The 26,207-nt window shown below is 45.1% G+C and overlaps 1 protein-coding gene across 1 annotated transcript in view; it reads left to right on the forward strand.

Moving 5' to 3' along the window:
- The first annotated feature begins 415 nt into the window (after nt 1-415).
- Nucleotides 416-26,207, forward strand: part of TRPC5 (transient receptor potential cation channel subfamily C member 5) — a 286,202-nt gene continuing 260,410 nt past the window's right edge. Inside the window, exon 1 of the mRNA XM_034435068.2 lies at nt 416-713. The gene's annotated coding sequence lies outside the window, so the exon portion shown is untranslated. The remainder of the gene's footprint in view (nt 714-26,207) is intronic.

The following is a 26,207-nucleotide window of genomic DNA, read 5'->3' on the forward strand; positions in this document are numbered from 1 at the left end:
CCCGTTTTCCCTCTTTCTCTGCTGGGAGGGAAGAAGGACCGACTGGAAAGCAGGTGGGGAAGCGGGTGCTTCTATCGAGGGAAGGTGGAGAAGGAGCCGCCGGCGCTCCCGTCGCAGCAGCTGGACTAGCCCGGTCAGCCTCCCGTGCCTGGCCGGCCACTTTTCCTTACTCTTCCGCTCTGCGCGCAAAGGCCTCGTGGACGGCTGGCCGCGGGGCCGGAGGGGAGGCGAGGGGCGCGCGACGGCTTCCCCGCGGTCTGGCCACCCTCGACTCCGAACCTCCGAAGCGCGGCAGCGGAGGCGGCGGCGGCGGCGGCGGCGGCTGGATGTGTAGCCAATCCCGAGAGCAAAAGCTGCTCGCCAGCCTCCCCCCCCGACCCCTCCCCGCGCCTCGTCTGCCCCGTGGATCCGCGCAGCTCCAGCACCGGCTTCGCCAAGGGAGACGCGCCGCTCTTCGCCTCACCGGGGGGCGGATGGGCAAGTTTGGGGGCCCCCAAGAGACTCATGGAAGAAAACGCCGCGGGGGCATCTTCCCAGACCCCCGCCTGCGCCGCCCCGCCGCCCCCGTCTCTCCCGTAGCCTCGGCACCTGAATTGTGGTGAAAAGGAAGAAGATGATGGTTCGCGCCCCATTGTTTTTCCTCCCTGCGCGCAAGGGCAGCGGAACCCGTGGACGATCCGGATGAGGTAGAACCCCCAGGGTCGCTCGCGTAGGTAAGCTTACCTGAGCTAGAAGCTTTCCTGTTCTGTGTGCTCTTCCGAAATGCGGGAGGGGGGGAACTCCAGATGCTGCGGGGTGGGCAGGGATGCGTGTCTCTTGTTTATGGGGTTCAGGCGCGCAAGGGCCCGTTGTGGTGTCTTTCCAATGCAACGGGGGGGGTTCTTCTTAGGGGTGGGAGGAAAGAGATCGTTGCCATGAACGAGCAATGGGCTGAGATCTCAGTTCCACTCAAGAGCGGATCCCCAGTCTCATCCCTCCCTACCTGAATCCCAAATTCACATCTCTCCTACGTCTCTCCCTCCCGCTTCTCGCCCAGAGAATTAAGGGATGGGGGGGGGGGCAAAAATAGACGAAGACACCAGCATTTCTTAAGCTTATAGGCATCTCTACGATGTACCGACTTGACTTCGTGCAATTTACTTGCGAGGAATACTGTGGCCGCTGTAAAAGCTGAAGGCTGCAATCTGACACGTTTCCTCCGGGCTAAATCCCATTGAACTTAATGGGATTTACTTTGAAATAGGGGTACATTTCTGCTCTGGCGTCTTCCTTAAATTCCTCTTGGAAGACAGTCATACTGCCATGGCATAACTTGGAGTAAAAGCCCTGCCCCCCCCCAACAGAATGAACAGAGGAATTTCAGGGGGCTAAAAAAACAACCCCACCCTCAGAAAGACTCCTCAGAAGTCCTGAGTGCAAAATCACAACATTTGTAGAATGCAAAACACCAGTTTCTGATAACTTCAAGAGATACCAGGATAATCATCCTGCAAACTGTGCAGAAGCCTTTAGAAAACCTACTTGCCATGAAAGGCTGTTTAAGGTAAGGAACGAGGCTGGTTGCCTTTCTGAATTCTCTGAGCCTCACAAAGACTTCTGCTGCAAATTTGCTTCCTTGTTCAATGATGTGCTTTGATTGCTTCTTGTCAGATTTGATCCCTGCTTCCAATTAGTAATTAGCATTACTTCAGACAATCTTGCTTAATGTTACCCTCATTCCCAGAAATATCAATTCATGTCTCTCACTTCAGAGAGTACTGTCTCATCTCTCTCTCTCTCTCCCTCCCTCCCTCCCTCTCTCCCTCCCTCTCTCTCTCTCTCATCCATTTATGTATGCATGCATCTGTCCATCCGTCTATCCATCCGTCTATCCATCCATCCATCCATCCATCCATCCTTCCGTCCATCCATCCTTCCGTCCATCCATCCATCCACCACCCACCCATCCATGCAGCTACATACTATATTTTATCCATCCATCTTTCTATCCTGGCTATGTGGGCAGTTATAGACTGAAACTGCACTTGGAAGGATGGGAAAGCCAAATACCCCAGGAGGCCTCGTCTTGAAACCTTTAAAGATGCCAGCTCATTTAGATTTTATGACTGGAACTTGTCTGCCTTGGGAGGAAGAAGCAGATCTTAACTAGAAGTCACTCCATTAATTTTAGTGGGCTTGATTTCTGTTGAGTACAGGATGGCTTTGATCACAGGTCTCTCGCACACATTTTTAATTCTTAACAATTTTTTATTGTTAATATCAAGTACAAGAAGATGGATACATTCTTTGGAGAAAGGGATGGGGAAGAAGAAATTTCTCTTTCTCTCCCTCTTTCTCTCCCCTTCTCTCCCTTCCCCTCTTTCCCACTTCCTCTCCCTTTTTTCTTTCTCTTTCTCTCCCGCTCCCCCTCTTGCTCCTCCCTCCCCGTCTCCCCCTCTCCCTTTCTCTCCCTTTACCTCCCTTCCCCTCTTTCCCACTTCCTCTCCCTTTTTTCTTTCTCTTTCTCTCCCCCTCTCAATCTTGCTCCTCCCTCCCCCTCTCCCCCTCTCCCTTTCTCTCCCTTTCCCTTCCTTTCTCTCTGTCTCTCTCTCCTCCCCTCTCTCCTTCCTTGAGGACAATTGAGAAGTCACAGTGTGGGTGTGGGTATGTGTGCAAGTGTTTCTCATTGTTTGTACTGCTTTTTTGTTGAGGGACTGTATTGGTGCATGAGAGACAGAAATACATGCGCACACATGCACAAAAACATAAACTGTGATGCCTCCAGAAAGCCTGTAATACTTTCCACTGGATAAATTTAATGCTGTCCACCGGACATAATTTCCCCCCCTCTTTACCTAAGTGCTTTTTTGCTTAGCTATTTGCCAGATCTCCTGGCATTTTAAAATGCACACATACCACCTCAGCGTTGCTCACCTCTCTTTGATAGGAATGTGCTCAGAATTTTACTGTGGCTCTCTGGAGACTCACCAATATCTGGGCATCTGCACAGTTTAGCCCTGTGGACCTTTCCAGAGGTTGCAAGCACTCCTCCCAGGACCTCTGTGTATTCTCAAGATTATAACACACCTGCTTGCTCAACAGATAGGTCAGGGATGAATTTTTTATTTGATAAGATCCTCTCTGCCTGTTTCCACTGTGGCTACCAAATTACTTTTGCTTAAGTGCCTCTCAACTGGCCAGAGCAGCAGGAACCCAAATAAAATGCTCCATCAGGTGAAACTTAAATATAACTTTTTTTCAAGACATAACTGAGCAGCTGAGATGGGATGCTAAGCTTTGCTCTTGCTCAGCGAGCTTTAATGTAGCAAGATTGAGATTTTTCCAGATTTCCTGTGAGTAAACCCTCCACGTTTCCTGCCTCTTTCCTTTCTTTCCCCCTTTCTTGCCTTATTCTTAAGAGGAAAAGCTGTATAAATTTAAAGTATTCTTGTTGGTGATCTCAAGCTACACCTCTGAAGAAGCTAATGTGCCTTCTATACCATTCTACACAAAAGGAGCTTATGAGACCCCACCTTCCTTTTGCTGTGGGAAAGACTCAACAAGAGTTTTGAAATTTAGCTTTATCCAGACAAAACAGGATTCAGTAAGTGAGCAAGAAAAGCTTGTTTGTTCTCCCTGTGAGTTCTGTTGAATTGAAAGCTATGAAGCCGTTAAGTAGAAGCAGGCTGGGCATTTTTCTTCTAACTCATCCAGTGAACATAAAACACCTCTATATATGGAGTGAAAATATTGTCTGTTGACCCAAATACGAGCACTAGTTATTCTTTGGTTTATCATTCTATTTTCCTGGTGTGTTTTATTAGCTTCCTTCCCATCTATCACGGAATGCATGAGTAAGTTTGGATTATGGGCCTCACCATTTGTGCGGCATCCAAATGTGCAAAGTTGCAGGCATGGACACATAAGCTTAGTGCTGTTTTTTTGGGGGGGGGAGCATAGAGAAGGCGCACCCTGGATGATTATAAGGACTCCTACAATTGTGATGCATCAGAAGCATAAGCTGAATATTGAGAGAATTGTTGAACGTTTGTTCCTAGAAATTCTATGGGGCAACTGTCTTTAACTAAGAGGCCCTAACCAAGAGTAGTGGGATGCTGAACATAAAATGGACAAACTCCCCTTCCCAGATCAGACTAGATTTTTATCTTTGAATCTTAGAATTGTGATGGGTTTGTAAAAGACATTCCAAATGCTATTAATTAGGCAAGGAAGATAAAAGTTTAAATCTTGCTGTTTTAGTGGGCTTTCTCTCTTACTTTGGGCAAAACCAGCAAAACCTTTAGCATCAATAAAAGAGAATATTTGTAGCTCAGGGCTAAAATGAATAGTCCTTAGTGCTCTCTGAGCTTGGTTGTTTTCTTGCAGGCATTTATTACCCAAACTAGGTAACATCATCAGTGCTAGAAGGGACAGCAAACCTCATTCCCTTCTAGCACTGATGATGTTACCTTGTTTGGGCAATGAAACATCTACAAGAAAACAACCAAGAGAACATCAAGGACTGCACAGGAGTCATTCTCCTCATGGCAAATCCTTCTCCCTTCTAGCACTGATAATGTTACCTAGTTGGGTAATGAAATGTCTGCAAAAAGAAATCAAGCTCAGAGAGACCAAGGACCCCTAAAAACCTTTAGCTCCTGAGTAAGGGAGTCCATACATGCAGTTTTTTAACAATTAATCGTACTGTCCTCATTGCATTAAAAAATAATAAAAATAATAAAAAAATAAATCCTAAAGGCTTAATTTACTTTAGAGGTGGTAATTTACTTCTCTTGGTTTGCTTTTTTTCCTATTAACTTGCCAAATCAAATTAGGCTTGTGGAAAATAAAGGAAGAATCACAATGTCCCTTCAGTTTCTGAATTATTAATAGAGATTTTGGGGAAATTACTATGCAAACATACTTGCTAATAAAATGATGAAAAGACAACATAGATTAAAGAATAGTCAACTGATATCCAACCCTTTTCCAGTTCATAGCTAACCCTTTTCCAGTTCAAAGAAAGTTGGGTATTATTTTAGTAATTTGCATATCTAGTCCATTTTAATTAAATCCTTGTTTTCTCATTCGATTGCATCCAGCTCATGCTCACAATCAATTGATTGCCCATAACTTTACACACTGTTTTTCAATCAACGTTGCACCTGAGATTTCCCAAATGCTAGCTCTGCATTAGTAGCTGCCAGTGGATTTGCTGCTAATGTCTGTATCCTTTTCTTACAGTGCCCAATTTTACATGTTTGCTATGGATTCTTACAAACAATAGCAATATACAAACACTTATCCTGTGGGAATAGCATGTTTCATTCATGCAGAAACAGCATAAAACTGTCCTGAGATTATCAAACTGTTTGATGCTCTCTGGAAGCCTTGAATTTAAACTTCCAGATTTTTTGTCATTTTGTCACACAATAGACTGAATCTGTTTTTGAGTTGGGGACATTTTTCATTTCCATCCTTGAAGCTCATGTAATTTAATCAGCTTTGCCGGTACTTTAAAAAAAAAGAAAAAAGTCAGGTCTACCATAATTTTCCAAAACCAACTTTCTGCTTTGCATTCCAGCTGCTGTAAGCCAGACATTTATCATGTCCTACTTGATCCTCCTCTGTGATAGATTTGGCACAACATGTAAAGTCAGCAAAAATGGAGAGTTCATGGGACACATTAAGCTTGTTTTTGGGTGAGGCTATTGTGTGAATCCAAACACGGTACTTTATTTCTGTAAACCAAGATTAATTTAAGTATGGTTTAGAACCTTGTATGAATATCATCAAAAATTATGTTGATTTGGAAAGTTAACAGTTCTGGCTGGAGATGATGAAAGTAGCATGTGACAGCATCAGAGAAGTTTACCAAGATGGACTATTTCAGACTGTATGGATGATTCTGTCACATTGGTTTATTAATTTGTTAAATTTATAAAGCTCCTAACTCCATACAACTCTGGGCAGTGCGCAATACTAAAAAGGATATGAAACAATCTTACAAAGAAGAAAGAGGATTGGGTGAGATTCCATCAATTCTAGGAATCTTTGCAAGGCTTTCATGAGCTAACGGGCAGTATATTCAGTGTGATATAGAAATATTCTTGCCCTTTTCCACAATCTTAAACTCAGCTTTCAGCATTCCCGTATCAATCATTTTGCTGCTTTCCAACAGAATTCACTAATAGTAGAGAAAGCCAAAGAGAAAGAAAATATAAAATTAGGGGATGGAGATAAAATTCAGCCCAAAGGTTTGGGATGTTGTGTAAAATATTTGTAATGCCAGATTTTTTTCTTGCAGAAAATGCTGCTTCAGAGTTCATTGTAATCTACTAACAGGAGAGGGTGTTGCATGAATCAGATGAATGTAGCTCAGAGTAAACAAACATGTAAATCATTGTGGGCTACAGAAAGAAAAGAGGAGGGGAGTGAGGGAGAGAGGATGAACTTGGGGAAGGAGCACTCACAGATGAGATGCTTGCAAGGATCAGTTCTGCCAAATGTCGGTCCATTTTAGAATAGCTGAGCTACTGGAAATAAAAATTAGGGTCAGATATTTTCAGTTTTCATTGCATTTGCTTGTATCTAGGAGCCTGTTCTCCAAGATTTAAGGTGAACGTTTATCATCTTCACAGATTGTACAAGCCTTTCTCTGTCCAACACTATCTGAATCATTAGATTCTGAAATCTTTTCCCTGTCCCAGGGAAAAGCCTGGTCTGAGTTTGAATGGAAACTTATTCACTAATAATCATTTCTCGACTAGGAGAAATGTTAAATCAATGCCAGGCTAAATTTTAGTAGCTTGGTCTAGGTCTATATTTTTGCAGTGAAATGCCTCTACTCTGGTGTGTTAAACTTACTGGGTTTACATATTGTAAACCAGGGGTGTCAAACTCAAGACCATGGGAGGGCTGCAGGTGGCTCTCTCAGGCCCTGTTTTCAGCCTGGATGGCCTCCTGCAGCCCTCTGCCAGCCCCCCCCCCCACCCCGATTCTGTTTTCACTGATAGACAGCTGGCAAAGCAAACTAAAAGCAAAACAAAACAAAAGGAGAAATGCATTTGCATTTGAACATCCAAGAAGGGACAGGAAAGGAGAAAGGGAAAGAGGAAAGAAAAAGAAAAAGATGGGAAGATGGGAAGAAAAAGAAGGAAAGAGGGGAAGGCAGAAGAAAGGAGAATGAAGAGAGAAGAGGGAAAGGAAAAGAAGAAAGGGAAGGAAGGGAGGGAGGGAGGGAAGTCCTGCCTTAGCACTTGGCCACCAGCAAACGGCAAGGTTTCTCTGGAGGACAGGGGTTTGGCATTCTCCCTGGTCTCTCCTTCCTCCACTGGAGACAATGGATCCCCCAACCTCTCCTGGCATCTCTCTGACATGAGTGATGTTGAGCTGGCCACGCCCCCTGACCCCCCCACCCCCAAGGTCAAACACAACCCTGATGCGGCACTCAATGAAATTGAGGTTGATACCCCTGTACTAAGCTATAGTGTGTAATCCATGGTTTATTGAATAAACCTGCTTGGGTTCATCTAATAACCTAATCCATAAATCCATAGTTTTTAAACTATAGCTGGCTCCTTGTCCTGCATTTTGCCAAAGCCATATTAAGCCTGGTGCAATTTTTGGACCCAATCACTTTAATATTTTCTCAGGCCTGTAAACATAGACACAAACTATCCAACATGTAGTTCACACTTCTCATTTCAATTACTTTGACAAAAGAAGGTCTACAGTAGATTCAGTGTAACTCTATTGCCAACATTTTTACTTTCTCTGGCACAAATCAGATGATTGGAGCAATGGAGTTGGTGGCTGTGGGGAAAACAAGATGAGACAAAGCTGTCCATTTCACATTCTCCCATCTTGGAGGGAAAGGGAAGGGAAGGGAAAGGACGGGAAGGGTGGGGAAGGGGAAGGGGAAGGGGATGTGAAGTGAAGTGAAGTAAAGTGAGGGAAAGGAAAGGAAAGGAAAGGAAAGGAAAGGAAAGGAAAGGAAAGGAAAGGAAAGGAAAGAGGAAAGACTCATAATGGCTTGGGAAAGAAGGAACGAAAGAAGGAAAGAAGGAAAGAAGGAAAGAAGAAAGGAACCCCCTTTCTCCTATTTAGGAAGATATTTGAAAAATGTAGCATCCCTAGAAGAAGGAATGAAAATGGATTTACAAAGCTGAGGAAAAGACAATGGACAACGTACCTTCCCCCACCTAATGACAAGCAATTCTGGGGTTTGTAGGCCAACACACTGAGAAGGAATTCAGTGAGAAAAAATGGAACTACACACTGAAGAAATATTTAATCACTAAAGATATCAGTGAGGATTTTTCCTATCAGACAATCTCATCTATGGTCTCTTTCGCCAAAGCGTCATCCCTGGAATGGGATGAGGTGTAATATCTTCTAGCTTTCTTCATTGGCTCCTTTCATAATTCCTGTATATAAGAATGACAGCTTACAGATTTGAGAACTTCAGTTACAACCACAAGTGTTATTTTCATTTGTAATTCAAGTATCTTGCAACTACTGCACTGCAACCCAATTTAGAAAATTCTATAATAAAATAAAAGGGGAAATGATCAGCTCAAATATTCATAGCACAGTAAATAAAAATGTCTGCCTTATAATAGGCTCTTCCTGTTCCAATAAGCTATAAATGGCTTCCATATATTATTACATTAAGTTTAAGAGATAATTGAATTTTCTTTCTTTTCTTTGAATAATGCATTGTATTTACTTCAGCCAACCAAATCTTATGCAGTAGGATATCTGCTAATGGAGGAAACTCCTATTTTTTTTTTGCTTCAGTTATATTTATGCATCAGTCAGTCAAACATAGTCCTCATCATTGTACTTTTTGGGGAAACTACATCTTTAATTACTTGTATAAAGCTGTCACAGGATGAGATTAATGAGATTAATAACATCTTATTTAAAATATCATTTAACATCAGGTGTTAAAGGTGAATAAAGATGACATCTGTTGCTTTTTCTCCCAACAGTATAAAAAGCCAGAAATGAAGCATTTTATTTCCAATATTCACTGTAAGCTAATAATTTCCCAAAGAGAGATCTTGAATACTGTAGTTACTGAACACAAATCCTATAGTTCAGGGTTTCTCAACCTTGGCAAATTTAAGATGTGTGGATTTTAACTCCCAGAATTCCCCAGTCAACTATATTGCTGATTGGTGTGATAGAACAGGGGTCCCCGACTCCCAGGCTGAGGTCCACTACTGGGCTGTGGCCTATTTAGAATTGGGTCATGTGAGAGGCTGGATGGAGCGTGCAGCTCAACTTGTCCTTCACAGAAGGGCTGTGTGAGCATGTGCACCGGCCCACTACTTGTGCATACAAGTTCCCCTCTCCCTTCCCCAGTCAGGCCACCAAGCAGCAAAGGTTGGGGACTGCTGTGATAGAACGTACAGGTAGTCCTCGACATGCAACTGCAACTGAGCCCAAAATTTCTGTTGCTAAGTAAGAAGTTGTTAAGTGAGTTTTGCCTCATTGTATAACTTTTCTTGCCACAGTTATTAAGTGAATCACTGCACTTGTTAAATTAGTAACATGGTTGTTAAGTGAATCTGGCTTCCCCATTGACTTTGCTTTTTAGGAGGTCACTAAAAGTGATCACATGGCCCTGGGACAGTGCAACCGTCATAAATATGAGTCACTTGCCAAGCGTCCAATTTTTGATCATGTGATCCTGGGGATGCTTCAATAGTCATAAATTTGAAAAATTGACATAAGTCACTTTTTAAAGTGCTATTTAAAAAGCACTAAATAAATGACACTAAATAAACCATTGTAAATTAAACCTGTAATCTGGATTCTCAGGAGGGAGGGAGGGCATTCCAGATGAGCAAATGTCAACAAAGTTTAGACAGTTTTTGTGGCAGAAAGAGAATGAAGAAGACTCCTCCCTAATAGTTTTCAGTTTTTGGTGTAAGGTAATCTGCTTTAGTTTGGCAAGATTTCTTTCTATAGGTGAGGAACAACACAGGAAATTGCCTAAAACGTGCTTGATCTCCCAAACAAGATAAGGAAATAGTTTATCAGGACCTTGGACAGATCACAATCCATTAACTGACCTAAACCAGCTTGAAAAGTAAATTTGTCCAAGGCCACAAATTTGGGTCTAAAAAGGTGCTTCTCAGCCCATAGAAAATGGTGGTGCAACTGAAAATGTATCACCAGTCTTTAAAACAGCCATGTCCTTTCAAACATCTGTCGGGCATCTGTCTGAAGACAACAGGGCTACTATTGAGGGGAACTGCAACAATCCCAAGAAATGATATAAAACATATTTTGAAACATATTTGCCAAATTATTTTTGACATGTAGTACAAATGTATTGAATGTTTTACTTGTCTCCCAAATCATTCTTAAATCAGTACCTTTGTCCAAATTATTTTTTTTAAAAAAATTCTTTTCATTTCTTTTTACAATTCTCCACTATTCTTTCTGTAAGAACATTTCATTTAGCATCCACATAAAAAAACTGGATTTCGTTTTAGAAACAAAACTCCATAGGATTATGATCCGAAAAAAATCCTTAATAATATCTCTACTTTAGAAAACTTAATAGCCTAATTGTTTGAAATCTGTATCATATCTATTCTTGAAAAGGATCCATGTATTTCAGAAAAGTAGATGTATTCTAGTGAAGTGCCATTTTTCTGTTTCTGCATGTTCACAAGTCCTAAACTGTCCATCAACTCAAAGAAAACATTGGTTAAGGTGCTTTGGGGGATTTTAATGTTTTTCTCAGAAGTTCTAGCCAGTTATGAATCTCCTGTGACATCCTGTTATGAGAAAGCTCAAAATACCCTCAATGTTGAAAGAATGGGAATTACTTAAGCAGGTCTATACTATTCCACCAGATATGGTGCCAGTTTTAACAATGAAGATAATATAATAAAAATGAAGTGCTTTGAAAGCTTGTCTGTCAGAGAAAAATGAAATCACCAGCAGCAATTAAATAAATAACTAATAACATATGACTGATAGTTTGTTGATGGAGCCATGCATGCAGATGTTTTAACCACAATGGAGAACGTTCCAGATTCCTCCAGATTTCAATCCACTTCCCCAGAAAGAGGCAGATATACCAAGCAATTGGGACTATAATTTATATACATGAACGCTGAATTTCATCTCCAGAAAGTCTCCTGATTTCCAAAGGCAATAGAGCAATGTTTCCCAATCTTGACAACTTTAAGATATATGGACTTCAAATTTTACATTCTGGAAGTTGAAGTGGCTAAGATTGAGAAAGACTGAATTAGAGGAAGTGTAGAAGAGGTAACCAGGAGAAATAAGATAGGTCTACTCTCTCCTGCCTTTAATAAGACCCTCAGCATGCCACAAACGTAACTTTTGAACAAAGCTGTATTGCTGAATTAGCCACATGCCTTTTCTTTAATATTGCTTAGGCAGTCTTCTACTATTATTCATCCCTGGTGTGTGGCTTATACGCTGAATTACCTGTCCTCAGAGAAATGATCCTCCAGTCTATTATTAGTCATTTCTGGTCTGGGGAGCTCTGTCTTGATTTTGGAGGTAAGATTAGACTTGTGGTTTCACATATGGAACAGACAGCTTCCATATTTCCTTTGCCTTTTCCTGTTATTGTTACAATTTTGTCTCTAGGACTGTGCAATTGGATTGGATGTCCTTGAGGGCATTCGTTGCTAGATTCAGTCATTACATGATGAATTGTCCAGATATTGTTTTGTTGTCATGTCTTAACTATACTACAAGCCCTTTGGGCCACAGAAATAATGGAAATCTAATAAGTGAAATAATTAATTTGGAGATATTGGATTAATTATTAGTGTGTAATTAATTTGGCTTTTCTATTTGAGTAATGAATAGTGTGGATGGTGATCTCAACAAGTGTTAATTATTTGTGTTAGTATGCATCTGAAGGACTGGTACATATTAAATATTGAATAGTAGTAGGTATAGAGTTTGTACAACATATTAAGCTGAGTTAAAATAGTTGGGCAATCTCTAATCCTGGGGGGTATGGGGAATCAGCTGTTGTCTTAGTGTATATGTGTAGAGATGGGTGTGTTTGTGTGTGTATCACACAAGCACATAGAGATAGATAGTAGATGGCATAGCATGTTTTGAGGACACAGCAATTCTGTTTTATAATTTAGCATTCTGTGTGGATTCATTCTGTATTCTGAGGGTTGCATTAAGTTTTATTTATTTATTTATTTATTCAATTTCTATACCGCCCTTCTCCCAAAGGACTCAGGGCGGTGAACAGTTAAAATAACATACATATAAAATGTGAATATAAGATGATTAAGCCAATTTGGTTCATCGGTTAAGAATTTTCAGCATAAAGATTTAGAAAAATTAGAAGAGATTTATGCCATCCCGGCTTGGTGAAATAGAAAGGTCTTAAGTGCATGACGGAAAGTACGAAGAACTGGGATCATTCGTATCCCTGGGGGTAACCTGTTCCAAAGGGTAGGTGCCCCCACAGAAAAGGCTCTTTCTCTGGGAACCACCAGTCGACATTGCTTTAGTGATGGCACCCTGAGGAGGCCCACCCTGTGGGAGCGTGCTGGTTGGTGGGAAGTTATTGGTTGCAAAAGGTGGTCTCGTAAGTACCCAGGTCCTAAGCCATGGAGCACTTTAAAGGTAAGAACCAACACCTTGAAGCGCACTCGGAAGACCACCGGGAGCCAGTGCAGCTTGCGTAGGAGAGGTGTTACATGTGAGCGCCATGTCGCTCCCAATATCACCCGCGCAGCTGCATTCTGGACCAGTTGAAGCCTCTGTGTGCACCTCAAGGGAAGCCCCATGTAGAGAGCATTACAGTAGTCCAGACAGGAAGTGATGAGGGCATGAGTGACTGTGCGTAAGGAATCCCGATCTAGAAAGGGTCACAACTGGCGAATCAGGCGAACCTGATAGAAAGCTCCCCTGGCCACGGCTGTCATATGCTCTTCTAAAGACAGCCACGTGTCCAGGAGGACACCCAAGTTGCGAGCCCTCTCCGTGGGGGCCAATGACTCGCCCCCAATAGTCAGCGATGGAATCAGCTGGCTATATCGGGATGCCGGCAGCCACAGCCACTCGGTCTTGGAAGGGTTGAGTCGGAGCCTGTTTCTCCCCATCCAGATCCGCACAGCTTCGAGGCACCGGGACATCACTGCAAGGGCATCATTGGGATGGTCTGGAGTGGAGATGTACAGCTGAGTATCATCAGTGTAAAGATGGCACTGCACCCCAAAACCATGGATGAGCTCACCCAGCGGCTTCACATAAATGTTGAACAGAAGAGGTGAGAGGACCGACCCCTGTGGCACCCCACAAATAAGGTGTCTTGAAGTCGACCTCTGCCCTCCTGCCAACACAGACTGCGACCGGTCAGAGAGATAGGAAGAGGACCACTGTAGAACAGTGCCTCCCACTCCTAGCCCCTCCAGCCGGCACAGAAAGATACCATGGTCAATGGTGTCAAAAGCCGCTGAGAGACCTAATAGAACCAGGATAGAGGAGCAACCCCTATCTCGAGCTCTCCAGAGATCATCAACCAATGCGACCAATGCCGTTTCAGTGCTGTAACCAGGCCTGAAGCCGGACTGGAATGGATCTAAGTAGACAATTTCATCCAGGTATTGTGGGAGTTGCTGTGCCACCACATTCTCAACAACCTTTGCCACAAAGTGAAGGTTGGAGACAGAACGGTAGTTTGCTAGAATAGCCGGGTCCAGAGAGGGCTTCTTGAGGAGGGGCCTCACCACCGCCTCTTTCAAGGTGGAAGGCAAGAAATCCTCACACAGAGAAGCGTTTATAATCCTCTGGAGCCAGCCTCGTGTAACCTCTCAGGAAGCCAGTCCCAACCAGGAGGAACACGGGTCCAATAAACATGTGGTTGCATTCAACTTCCCCAGTAACCTGTCCACGTCTTCAGGGGTCACAGGGTCAAACTCATCCCAAACAACATCCTCAAGACTTGCCTCCATCACTTCGTCTGAACTTACCCAGTCAGAGTCCAAGTCTTCCCGAATTTGAGCGATTTTATCGTGTAGATATTGTGCAAAATCCTCAGCTCGACCTTGCAAGGGGTCTTCCCGTGCTCCCAGATGGAGGAGGGAGTGGGTCACCCTAAACAAGGTGGCTGGGCGATTATCTGCCGATGCAATAATAGCGGAAAAATAGTTATATTTTGCCACTGCTATCGCCACTAAGTAGGTCTTAATATATGACCTCACTAGTGTTCGGTCAGATTCGGAATGACTGGCTCTCCAACTACTCTCTAAGCCTTTTCCAGCATTTCATTTCCCTCAACTCCTCGGAAAACCATGGAGCCGGGCAACTTCGACGCTGGGTCAGAGGCCGCAAAGGCACAACCCGATCCAAGGCACCAGTGGCCATCCTATCCCAGGTTGCTTCCAGGTCTTCAATCAAGTTGTGAGCTAGAGTCTCAGGAAATGGCCCAAGCTCCATCTGGAATCTGTCAGGATCCATCAGGCGCCTAGGGCAGAACCATTTAATCGGTTCCGACTCCCTGCGGTGGGGTGTAGCGGACAGAAAGTCAAGCCTAAGGAGAGAATGGTCTGACCATGACAAGGGTTCGATGACTATATCCCCTATATCTAGGCCATTCAACCACTGGTCAGATACAAAAATCAAGTCCAGAGTGTGTCCCCCCGTGTGAGTAAGGCCATGAACTAACTGGGTCAGGTCCATGGCCGTCATGGAAGCCATGAACTCCTGAGCTGCCTCAGATGTTTCACTGATGGACGGCAGATTGAAATCTTCCATGACAAGAAGCCTAGGAGTCTCAACCACCACCCCGGCTATTACATTGAGGAGATCAGGCAGGGCTGCTGCTACGTGGCAGGAAGCCAGGTACGTAATCAGCAGGCCCATCTGTAACCCATGACCCCACTTCACAAGGAGGGACTCACATCCGGCTGTCTGAGGAACAGTGGCTTCCCTAGGATCAAGACTCTCCTTTATAATAACTGCCACCCCTCCACCCCTACCCTGAGCCCTTGGCTGATGGAATGCGTGGAAACCTGGTGGGCACATCTCTACCAGGGGGACTCCCCCTTCATGGCCCAACCAGGTCTCTGTAATGCCCGCCAGGTCCGCCCTCCCCTCCTGAATTAGTTTACAAATTAGGGGAGCTTTGTTAGCCGTGGACCTGACGTTGCATAACATCAGCCTAAGGCTCGGGCCCTGAGACTCTGAGCAACCCAGGGAACGACAAGCTTTGGGGGTCGGAGCATGACACCGCTTGAAGACAGTGGTTGCGTGCTCCCCTAGCATGATGTGGCCCCCTGCTCTCACCATATCTGCCCCTCCCAACCATGACCTTGATGGAGCAACCTCTTTCCATACAGGTATTAAGCCCCTCCATTCCCAGATCTGCACATCTTATGGTATAACTCTGTGTCGGATCTGGCATCCTCTTTAAAAAATCATATTTTAACCCCTCCCTCTGTGGGTTGCCCCCCAAATCCACATGACCTACCCCGCTCCTATCTACCCCCTTTTTAGAAATCTTTAAAATATTGGATAAGAAATTAGATAAAAAGACCCTCAACCTCTTCTTTGCAACATGCCACTTCTCGGGATTCCAAAATCTGTCATCAAGGTAGGCCCTCGATAATGTGGAGGGCCAGGTCTGCGAGAGGGGGGAGTCTCGCAGAGCAAGAAGCTCAGCCACTGAGTACATCCGGTGACCAAGGGGTGATCTTAGAATGGCCAAGAAGATGACATAAGTTCCGAAAGTCCTGGAGAGAAGGAAGATGTAAATCTAGCTGTTGGTAGAAAATGCTATATTGTCCTCTAATAACAGTAGGAGGAGTCTTATGTTGTTCAAGAACACCAAGGAAATAATGTCAAGGCCACCCTCTCACAGTGGCTGGCTAGAGTGTAAATGGTCTGATGTGCCAATCCATCTGGAGGTGAAGAGCGATGTACCGACTCCTGCAATATCTGCATCCTAACTGTTAAACTCTCCGTCCGACTGAAAGAGTTGATGGATTATAGGGCCGGTTTGTAGGATCCTGTTGGGGGTGATGTTATGAGAAGATGAGATGTATTCGCAATGGAATACTAGGAAGATGTATTTGCTGTGGGATAATCAATTAGACGGCCAGTGATAGATGTATCTTCTGAGACCAGATGAGGAGTGTATGTGTAATATGAGGCGGCTGAGATTATAATTCTACAATCGTCTGCTCGCCTTTTCAACTCATCAGATCGTGGTTTTTTTTTTTATCTCAGCTGGTTTTTATATAGATCACATGTCATTATGGGAACCGCCCCTTCAGTAAAAATAAGAATCCTATGATAGTCCGGAGGGGGGGAGGGAGGGGTTTCTGTGGCGGTAAGTTATAGAAAAAAATATCCCTGCAGCATCAATCAAGGGTTGCAAAGCTGTTACTGGTTTTTCACATGTTGTTAATGGCCAGTGCAGCACCCTTCCAATGCCATTACTGTTGCCCCTGTCCAGGGTGCTGTAGTCTTGTAATGGAGGCTCCAAAAGTAATAGGACATTTCTGTTGCCTCGACAAGGACCGCCTCGCCGCTGATGTCATCACCGCCAACCACAGCATTGCCAGCAACTCAGCCATGGCCAACAGGAAGAAAGGCAGCAAGCCACCACACCTTGGGCGCCGCTGCTGCCTCCGACCTTGCAGCCATTGGTTTCCTCATCCTCGCGACACAGAGGAAACGCCGGTAGAAAAGAAACGCCGGTCTCGCCCCAGCCATGGCACCACGGAGAGCGGGAAAGCTCTCAGCTGGCCGGCGGGAAGTTCAGACAGCCGGGTTGGGGGTAATGACGATCCGTCTAGCCCCCGAAGACTTCAGATGGCCCAAAAGTCCTTGAAGGGGGAACATGATTTGATATATTTAATACCACTTACTAATCAAATTCAGACAATCGGACAGTAACATGTATGGTGAGGGCCTTTGTCTACATGCAAGCAGGACAACATAGCAAAGTTACTTGTAAGTCATCCTCAAGATCCCATCCCATAGCACAGAGATGGGCAACTGTGACCCCCAGACCACAGCAGATCCTCATCCTCTTTTTCAGCTCTTCTCACCATGACTGTAGAAAATGACTGGTTCAGTTTCTGCCATTTTGCTTCACAAAAGGCATTACAATTCTAGTGTAAACCCTAAAAAGAATTTAACACACCTTAACAAAGAAAGACAGACATTTAAACTCTTTCCCAAACTCAGGAAAATTCAAATAAAAGATCCTATCCATTTGCTTAATCAAGCCGTGGCTTTTACTCAAAGTCAAGGTCACCTATCTTTGCTTTTTTTTTTTTTTTTAAATTTGATTTATATGCCGCCCTTCTCCGGAGACTCAGAGCGGCTTACAATGCGTTAAGCAATAGCCTTCATACTTTTGTATATTTATACAAAGTCAGTTTATTGCCCCCACAATCTGGGTCCTCATTTCACCTACCTTAGAAAGGATAGAAGGCTGAGTCAACCTTGAGCCTGGTGAGATTTGAACCTGCAGAAATTGCAGGCAGCTGTGTTAATAACAGGGTGCATTAAACCACTGTGCTACCAAGGCTCCTTGGTAAGCTTTAAGATGTTCCAGATGATACTTTTTTTCCTCTGGCTGCTGCACCAGTCATGAAGCATAAAGTCTGAGAAGCTCTGATTTCCTCTGAGATGTTGGGTCTTTCCTGTCAATTTGACCAAGTTGAGATGTTCAACATAAAAGTTGGACATCAGCGATAAGTATTATCTACCTTATAATGCAATGTTCCTATGTCTGAAGCTGAGCAAATTTCACACTTTCACAAGAGACTTCTGAGATTCTTGGGGAAGAAAATGAATTATTAAATGTATAATGCACACAGTAAATACATACAATGTCCCCATTCAAAGCTTTTGAAATAAATTGAGATTGTGCAAGCATGTAAGATATTGAGGAGAAAATAAATGTGGGAGATAGGAAATGGCAGTCTGTATACAGAGTGCACTTTTTTATTGCATGTTGACACTGTGGGCCCCCAGTGTAATGTGCTTGAAACATCTTTTCTTATCCAATATTTCAGAGAGAGATGGAGAAAAATAGTGTGTTCTTTCTCTTACTGTGTGAAACGTCCCTCTGTGGTTCCAAAATTAGATGGGTTTGATGCAGAGCAGAGAATTGTTCACCAGCTGTGTTTCTACAATCAGTTGGTGATTCCTTCTTCCTTTCTAAGATAATATCCTGGCTTAGGTTGTCCATCATGCCCAATTCCTGGTTAGGATTACAGCTTCTGGATGTACACATCTGTGCAGCAGCTGCCAAAAAAGCCAACACAGTTCTGGGCTGCATAAACAGAGGGATAGAATCAAGATCACGTGAAGGGTTAATACCACTTTATGATGCCTTGGTAAGGCCACACTTGGATTATTGCATTCAGTTTTGGTCGCCACGATGTAAAAAAAAAAAGATGTTGAGAAAGAGTGCAGAGAAGAGCAACAAAGATGACTAGGGGACTGGAGGCTAAAACATATGAAGAACGGTTGCAGGAACTGGGTATGTCTAGTTTAATGAAGAGAAGGACTAGGGGAGACATGATAGCAGTGTTCTAATATCTCAGGGGTTGCCACAAGAAGAGGGAGTCAAACTATTCTTCAAAGCACCTGAGGGTAGAACAAGAAGCAATGGGTGGAAACTAATCAAGGAGAGAAGCAATTTAGAACTAAGGAGAAATTTCCTGACAGTTAGAACAATTAATAAGTGGAACAACTTGCCTGCAGAAGTTGTGAATGCTCCAACACTGGAAATTTTTAAGAAGATGTTGGATAACCATTTGTCTGAAGTGGTGTAGGGATTCCTGTCTGGGCAGGGGGTTGGACTAGAAGACCTCCAAGGTCCCTTCCAACTCTGTTATTCTATTCTATTCTATTCTATTCTATTCTATTCTATTCTATTCTATTCTATTCTATTCTATTCTATTCTATCTTGTTATAGTTGGCTTTCACAATGGTTTTCTAATTAAACCATGAGGTCACAATAGCTACAATAGTACTTAGCACTTAGGCTTATATACCGCTTCACAATACTTTACAGCCCTCTCTAAGCGGTTTACAGAGTCAGCATATTGCCCCCAACAATCTGGGTCCTCATTTTACCCACCTTGGAAGGATGGAAGGCTGAGTCAACCTTGAGCCTGGTGAGATTCGATTTGCCAAATTGCTGGCAGTCGGTGATCAGCAGAAGTAGTCTGCAGTACTGCGCTCTAGCCACTGCACCACTATGGCTCTATAGTCACAATAACAATTCCAAATGAGAGAGTGAGCAATAGATAGAACATAGGATCATAGGGCTGGAAGGGACGTTGCAGTCTTCTAATCCAACCAACTACTCAAAGGACGAGTCCTTATATCATTCTGGATAAATGACTGTCCAGTCTCTTCTTGAAAACCTCCAGTAATGGAGCACCCACAACTTCTAGAGACAAGCTATTGCATTGATTAATTGTTCTCACTGTCAGAAAATTTCTCCTTAGTTCTAGTCTGGATCCCTCTTTGACAAGCTTCCACCCATTACTTCTTGTCCTGCCTTCTGGTGCCCTAGAGAATAAATCAATCCCTTCTTCTTTGTGATGGGCCCTCAAGTACTGGAAGATACTATCATATCACCCCTTGTCCTTCATTACACTAGAGATAACTAGTTCCCCCAACCATTTAGCCTTCAGGCCTCTTATAATCTTTGTTGCTCTTCTCTGCACTCTTTCTAGGGTCTCAGCATTATTTGTAACGTTGTGACAAGACCTGGATGCAGTATTCCAAGTGTAGTTTTTTTCAGTGCAGTATAAAGCGGTACTATCAGTTTACGTGATCTTGAAACTATTCCTCTGTTGATGCAACCTAGGACTGCATTGGTTTTTTTAGCAGCTGCCGCCCATTGCTGGCTCATATTTAAATGGAGGTCCACCATGACACCTAGATGCTAGATCCCTCTCACAGAGGGGTACATACAGAAAAGGTTTGCCCTTGGAGTGCCTGTTAATGAGCTTTCTTGGAGTCAGGATTCTCAGCAAATATTCCCTATTGCAGTGATGGCTAACCTTTTTGCCGTCGCATGCCAAAAGCAGGGGGTCGCATGGGGGGGGTCGCGAGTCCGTGTGCCCACATCCATAATTCAATGCACCTGCCCTCCCACGCATGCGCACGTGACCCCCCCCACTTCACCCTGCTTTTGGCACGCAATGGCACGGTGGGCCTGGTAGGCCCGTTTTTCCCCCTCCCCAGGCTCCAGAGGCTTTCTAGGAGCCTGGGGAGGGCAAAAACAGCCTTCCTCATCCCCCCGGAGGCCTTGCGGAGGCCGGAAACAGCCAGTTTCCCAACTTCTGGTAGGACCGGAATGCCTGAAAATCAGTTGGCCGGTGCGCACATGCACCCTGGAGCTGAGCTAGGGCAACACTCGCGTGCCCACCAATATGGCTCCATGTGCCATCTGTGGCACCCGTGCCATAGGTTCGCCATCACGGCTCTATTGTATGGACCCATCTCATTTGGTTGATGTATAACAGAAAAACAGAGTTGGAAGAGACCTTGGAAGTCTTCTAGTCCAACCCTCTGCTCAAGTAGGTATATCAAGTATGCAATTTCTTCATGTATGATTCAAAGTATTAGGTGAACCCAGAAAATGAATGGAGAACCTTCCAGATTCTTCCAGACCTTCCCAGAAAGAGGCATATATCAAGCAATTAGATATGTATAAGTTATATATATATATGAAAGCTGAATTTCATCTCTAGAAAGTCTCCTGATTTCTAAAGGCAATAGAGCAGTGTTTCCCAGCCTTGACAACTTTAAGATCTGTGTATGACTATTTGTTTAGTGACCATTTGAGTTTGCAACAGCACTGAGAAAAGGGTGATGGAATCCCTGCTGCTATCCCAGATATGAATTGAAAACATACTTTTTTGATGGGCATTTATTTATTTATTTATTATATTTCTATACTGCCTTTCTCCCGTAGGACTCAAGGTGGTGTACAGTCAAGAAAAATATAGACACACAAACATCATAAAATTGCTAATTAAAATTATTACTTAGTTTGGTCAATTAAATAAAACCCAGAATTAGATAACATTTAAAAAATCATTCACATGTTCGTATGTTTAGCCCTGCCTGTTGGAACATCAGGGTCTTGAGGGCACGGCGGAAAGCACGGAGATCAGGGATATTCCGTATCTCCGGGGGCAGTTCATTCCAAAGGGTTGGAGCCCCCACAGAGAAGGCCCTCCCCCTGGGAGTCGCCAGTCGACATAATTTGACTGACGGTACCCTGAGTAGTCCCTCCCTGTGAGAACGAACTGGTCGGTGGGAGGCTATTGGTGGCAAAAGACGGTCTCGTAGGTACCCAGGTCCTAAGCCATGGAGCGCTTTAAAGGTGATAACTAACACCTTGAATCGCACCCGGAAGACCACCGGGAGCCAGTGCAGCTCGCGTAGGAGAGGTGTTACATGGGCGTAACGAGCTGTGCCCATAATCACGGCTATGTTCTGGACCAGTTGGAGCCTCCGGGTGCTTTTCAAGGGGAGCCCCATTTGGGGATGGGTGAACACTGAGTGCTTTGGAGTTAGAAGAAAGACTAGATGATATTGAGTTTTGGATGAATATAGCGGTTGGATTATGATTTTAATGCTATGCTATTTGATGGCATTGATGCAAGTGATTTAACTGTATTTTAATTTTCATCCTGTAATGAGGAGTGTAAGCGTTTCATAATCATTTTCTGGTTTTGTGCAGCATAAAAGCTTTAGTAAACAACAACCACAACCACAACAACAAAGGATAGAAATAATCATAAATAAATAAATAACCAGTCTTGGAATATATGCATATGGATAAGCTAATGGTGAAGGGAAAATCTTGAATTATACACATGTATACACATACACTCAGAGAGAGAGAGAGACGGAGGGAGGGAGAGAGAGAGAGAGAGAGAGGGAGGGAGGGAGAGAGAGAGAGAGAGAGACGGAGGGAGGGAGAGAGAGAGAGAGAGAGACGGAGGGAGGGAGAGAGAGAGAGAGAGAGGGAGAGAGAGAGAGAGAGAGAGAGAGACGGAGGGAGGGAGAGAGAGAGAGAGAGAGGGAGGGAGAGAGAGAGAGAGAGAGAGGGAGGGAGGGAGAGAGAGAGAGAGAGAGACGGAGGGAGGGAGAGAGAGAGACGGAGGGAGGGAGGGAGGGAGGGAGGGGGCCAGATATTTCTATGTGTTTGGAATTAATCATTTTAAACACAAATCTCAGCTACTTTTACATTTATATCGGCTTTGAGCCACACAAACAGATAAGCAGCCAACATTAATTTTCTAATTCTGATTTGAAGCATCATTTCACTAATTGCTCGACTGTCAAGAGTAATTTTCAGCTGTGGCAAAAACAAGAGCTGATGGCTAGATTCTGCGCAGCAGCACTGGGAATTCGTCAGAAACACATGTCAAACCTACCATAGCTCTTTTATACAACAAATGTGGCAAATCCTTTGCACTGCGTATTCCTTTCCTTTTTAGTAATAAACTGACTACGGGCCACACAGTTTATGGATTGTGATTTTAGTATAGTTGGACCATGTATAATTGACAGACTGGATTTTATCATAGATTTTATCTGTTATTTATTATTTTATTCTAGAACTTTTAATTGTATATTTATTGAGTGCTTTTATTTGTTCTGGTCTATGACTGTAATAAAAATCTGAAATTCTGAAAGGGCTGATGGTCTGGTTTAACAGAATAACAGAGTTGGAAGCAGGGGTGAGATGTAAAAATGTTTGCTACTGGTTCTGTGGGCGTGGCTTGATGGTGTGGCTTGATGGTCATGTAACCTGGTGTGTGTGGCCAACTTGACGTCACTCACTGTTAGAGCCAGGAACTGCACATTTTGAAGGACATTCTGCCCTTCTGAAGCCCCCGGCGCTTTGAGTTTCCCTCCGCCACCCAAGCGAACATTGGAGCCTTCTCTTGCCCCGCTCTCCATCCCGGAGGACCATGCATCCCCCCCCACCAATCCTCTGTATAAACCAGCCACCCCATTTCTGCAAAGGCAGAGCCTCCCCCCATGTAGGGCAATCTAAAAAGGGGAGGGGAATGCTGCAGAAAAGGCAGCCTTCCACCCGTGCCTCCCATGCTGGCTCTGCGGGACTTGGGGCTCCAAAGCAGCCCACTGGATTTCCACCCAGCCACCTGCTTGCCGGCGCTTCTTGGGAACTTGGCCCGCGGAGTCCACCGCTCCGAGGGAAGGAGGCTCAGCCACAGTGCATTCAAGAAGGGTGGAAGCCACCGGCGGGGTAGCAGCCCCCCCGCACAGGGAGTAGGCCAGGCCCGGCCATGCCACCATGGAGCCCGTGGCACTTTTTTTTTTTAATTTGATTTATATGCCGCCCTTCTCCGGAGACTCAGGGCGGCTTACAATGCGTTAAGCAATAGCCTTCATCCTTTTGTATATTTATACAAAGTCAGCTTATTGCCCCCACAAACTGGGTCCTCATTTTATCTACCTTAGAAAGGATGGAAGGCTGAGTCAACCTTGAGCCTTGGAGAGATTCGAACCAGCAGTAAATTGCAGGCAGCTGTGTTAATAACAGGGTGCTTAGACCACTGTACTATCAAGGCTCTTTCCCTTCGGCCTGGGCAGTGGCATGGGCGGATGCAGTCCCAGCCAAGGCCGCTCTGGTTGAGCGATCACCGCGCCTCCACAGCAACAGAATAACAGAGTTGGAAGCAGGGGTGAGATGTAAAAATGTTTGCTACTGGTTCTGTGGGCGTGGCTTGATGGTGTGGCTTGATGGTCATGTAACCTGGTGTGTGTGGCCAACTTGACGTCACTCACTGTTAGAGCCAGGAACTGCACATTTTGAAGGACATTCTGCCCTTCTGAAGCCCCCGGCGCTTTGAGTTTCCCTCCGCCACCCAAGCGAACATTGGAGCCTTCTCTTGCCCCACTCTCCATCCCGGAGGACCATGCATCCCCCCCCACCAATCCTCTGTATAAACCAGCCACCCCATTTCTGCAAAGGCAGAGCCTCCCCCCATGTAGGGCAATCTAAAAAGGGGAGGGGAATGCTGCAGAAAAGGCAGCCTTCCACCCGTGCCTCCCATGCTGGCTCTGCGGGACTTGGGGCTCCAAAGCAGCCCACTGGATTTCCACCCAGCCACCTGCTTGCCGGCGCTTCTTGGGAACTTGGCCCGCGGAGTCCACCGCTCCGAGGGAAGGAGGCTCAGCCACAGTGCATTCAAGAAGGGTGGAAGCCACCGGCGGGGTAGCAGCCCCCCCGCACAGGGAGTAGGCCAGGCCCGGCCATGCCACCATGGAGCCCGTGGCACTTTTTTTTTTTTAATTTGATTTATATGCCGCCCTTCTCCGGAGACTCAGGGCGGCTTACAATGCGTTAAGCAATAGCCTTCATCCTTTTGTATATTTATACAAAGTCAGCTTATTGCCCCCACAAACTGGGTCCTCATTTTATCTACCTTAGAAAGGATGGAAGGCTGAGTCAACCTTGAGCCTTGGAGAGATTCGAACCAGCAGTAAATTGCAGGCAGCTGTGTTAATAACAGGGTGCTTAGACCACTGTACTATCAAGGCTCTTTCCCTTCGGCCTGGGCAGTGGCATGGGTGGATGCAGTCCCAGCCAAGGCCGCTCTGGTTGAGCGATCACCGCGCCTCCACAGCAACAGGCGTGCCGGGCCCACCTTGCCAGCCTTCATTGCCTCCATGCGCTGCATGTGGAAGGGGCCATCGCCACCACTCTCACCACCATCCCATCCCACCTGGCTGCAGAGTGCAGACGTCCATGAAAGGCAGCAATGTTTTGCTTTCTTCCTTCTCCTGCCGTGAAACGAAAGCAAACAGCGGCGGGGTTGCTTCGGGCAGGCGGACGTCTGCACTCTATAGTCGGGTGGGATGAGATGGTGGCGAGAGCGGTGACGACGGCCCCTTCCACACGTAGCGCATGGAGGCAATGAAGGCTGGCAAGGTGGCCCCGGCACACCTGTTGCTGCGGAGGCGCAGTGATCGCTCACTCAGGGCAACCTTGGCTGGGCTGCATCTGCCCGTGCTGTGCCCTAGGCCGAAGGGAAAGCACAGCGGGCTCTGTGGTGGCGCAACCAGGCCTGGCGAAGGTGGGCAGCAATGGTGGGGGGGGGGCAGAGCTTGCTTGGGCTCTCCCGCCATCCTGGAACTGCGCTGCGCCGGAGAGGTCTCCTGTGTGGCCATAGTGCGACAGGGGAGCGTGTGAGGAAAAGAGGCGGCGATGAAGCCCTGTCACCTGGGAGAGGACCACGGAGGGACACGATCATCAGAGTCTGATGATCATGCAGCTCAGCTGGGCATGGTGGGGGGGTGCAGGGTTTTTGCTACCAGTTCTCCAAACCACCCACCGCCATCGCTACCAGATCAGGCGATCTGGTCTGAACCGGGAGCATTTCACCCCTGGTTGGAAGGGACCTTGAAGGTCTTCTAGTCTAGCCCCTTTGCTCAAGCAGGAGACCCTATACCATTTCAGACAAATGGCTGTCCAGTCTCTTCTTAAAAGCCTCCAGTGATGAGGCACCACAATTTCTGAAGGCAAACTGTATCGCTGGTTAATTGTTCTTAATGTCAGGAAATTTCTCCTTAGTTCTAGGTTGGTTCTCTCCTTGATCAGTTTTCTTCCATTGTTTCTTGTCTTGCCTTCAGGTGCTTTGGAAAACAGGTTGACCCCCTCTTCTTTGGGGCAAAGACCCTCAAATATTGGAACACTACTATCCTGTCACCCCTGCTCCTTCTTTTCACTAGACTAGACATACCCAATTCCTGCAACTGTTCTTCACATGTTTTAGTCTCCAGGCCCTTAATCCTCTTAGTTGCTCTATCGTTTAACGCAAAAGGATTCAGACAAAGTGGAACACAGAAGGTTCCATTTGCAGAGGGTTTGGAAGGTTTTTTTTTAAAAAATATTTTTTTAGAGGGTTTGCCTTGATGTTTCTGGGCTTCTGAGCGGTCTGGACTGGATCTACAGTAGCTTTGCATCAAACTGCAGTACATCAAAATTAGTATCTAATACCGATCACTTTGGAACCAGATTGAAACATGGTCATGGATAGACAGGAAATCAGGAAAGGAAGCAAGGGAGAATTAGAGGACAAATAACAGTGTCAGACCATTCTATTTGGATTTCAGATCCTATATTCTTAAGAGTATCCCCTGAACTACTAACTCTCTTTTTAGAACCCTGT

Source organism: Pantherophis guttatus, chromosome 12 (assembly GCF_059756535.1).
Source record: "Pantherophis guttatus breed Tessera chromosome 12, ASM5975653v1, whole genome shotgun sequence".
NCBI lineage: Eukaryota > Metazoa > Chordata > Lepidosauria > Squamata > Colubridae > Pantherophis > Pantherophis guttatus.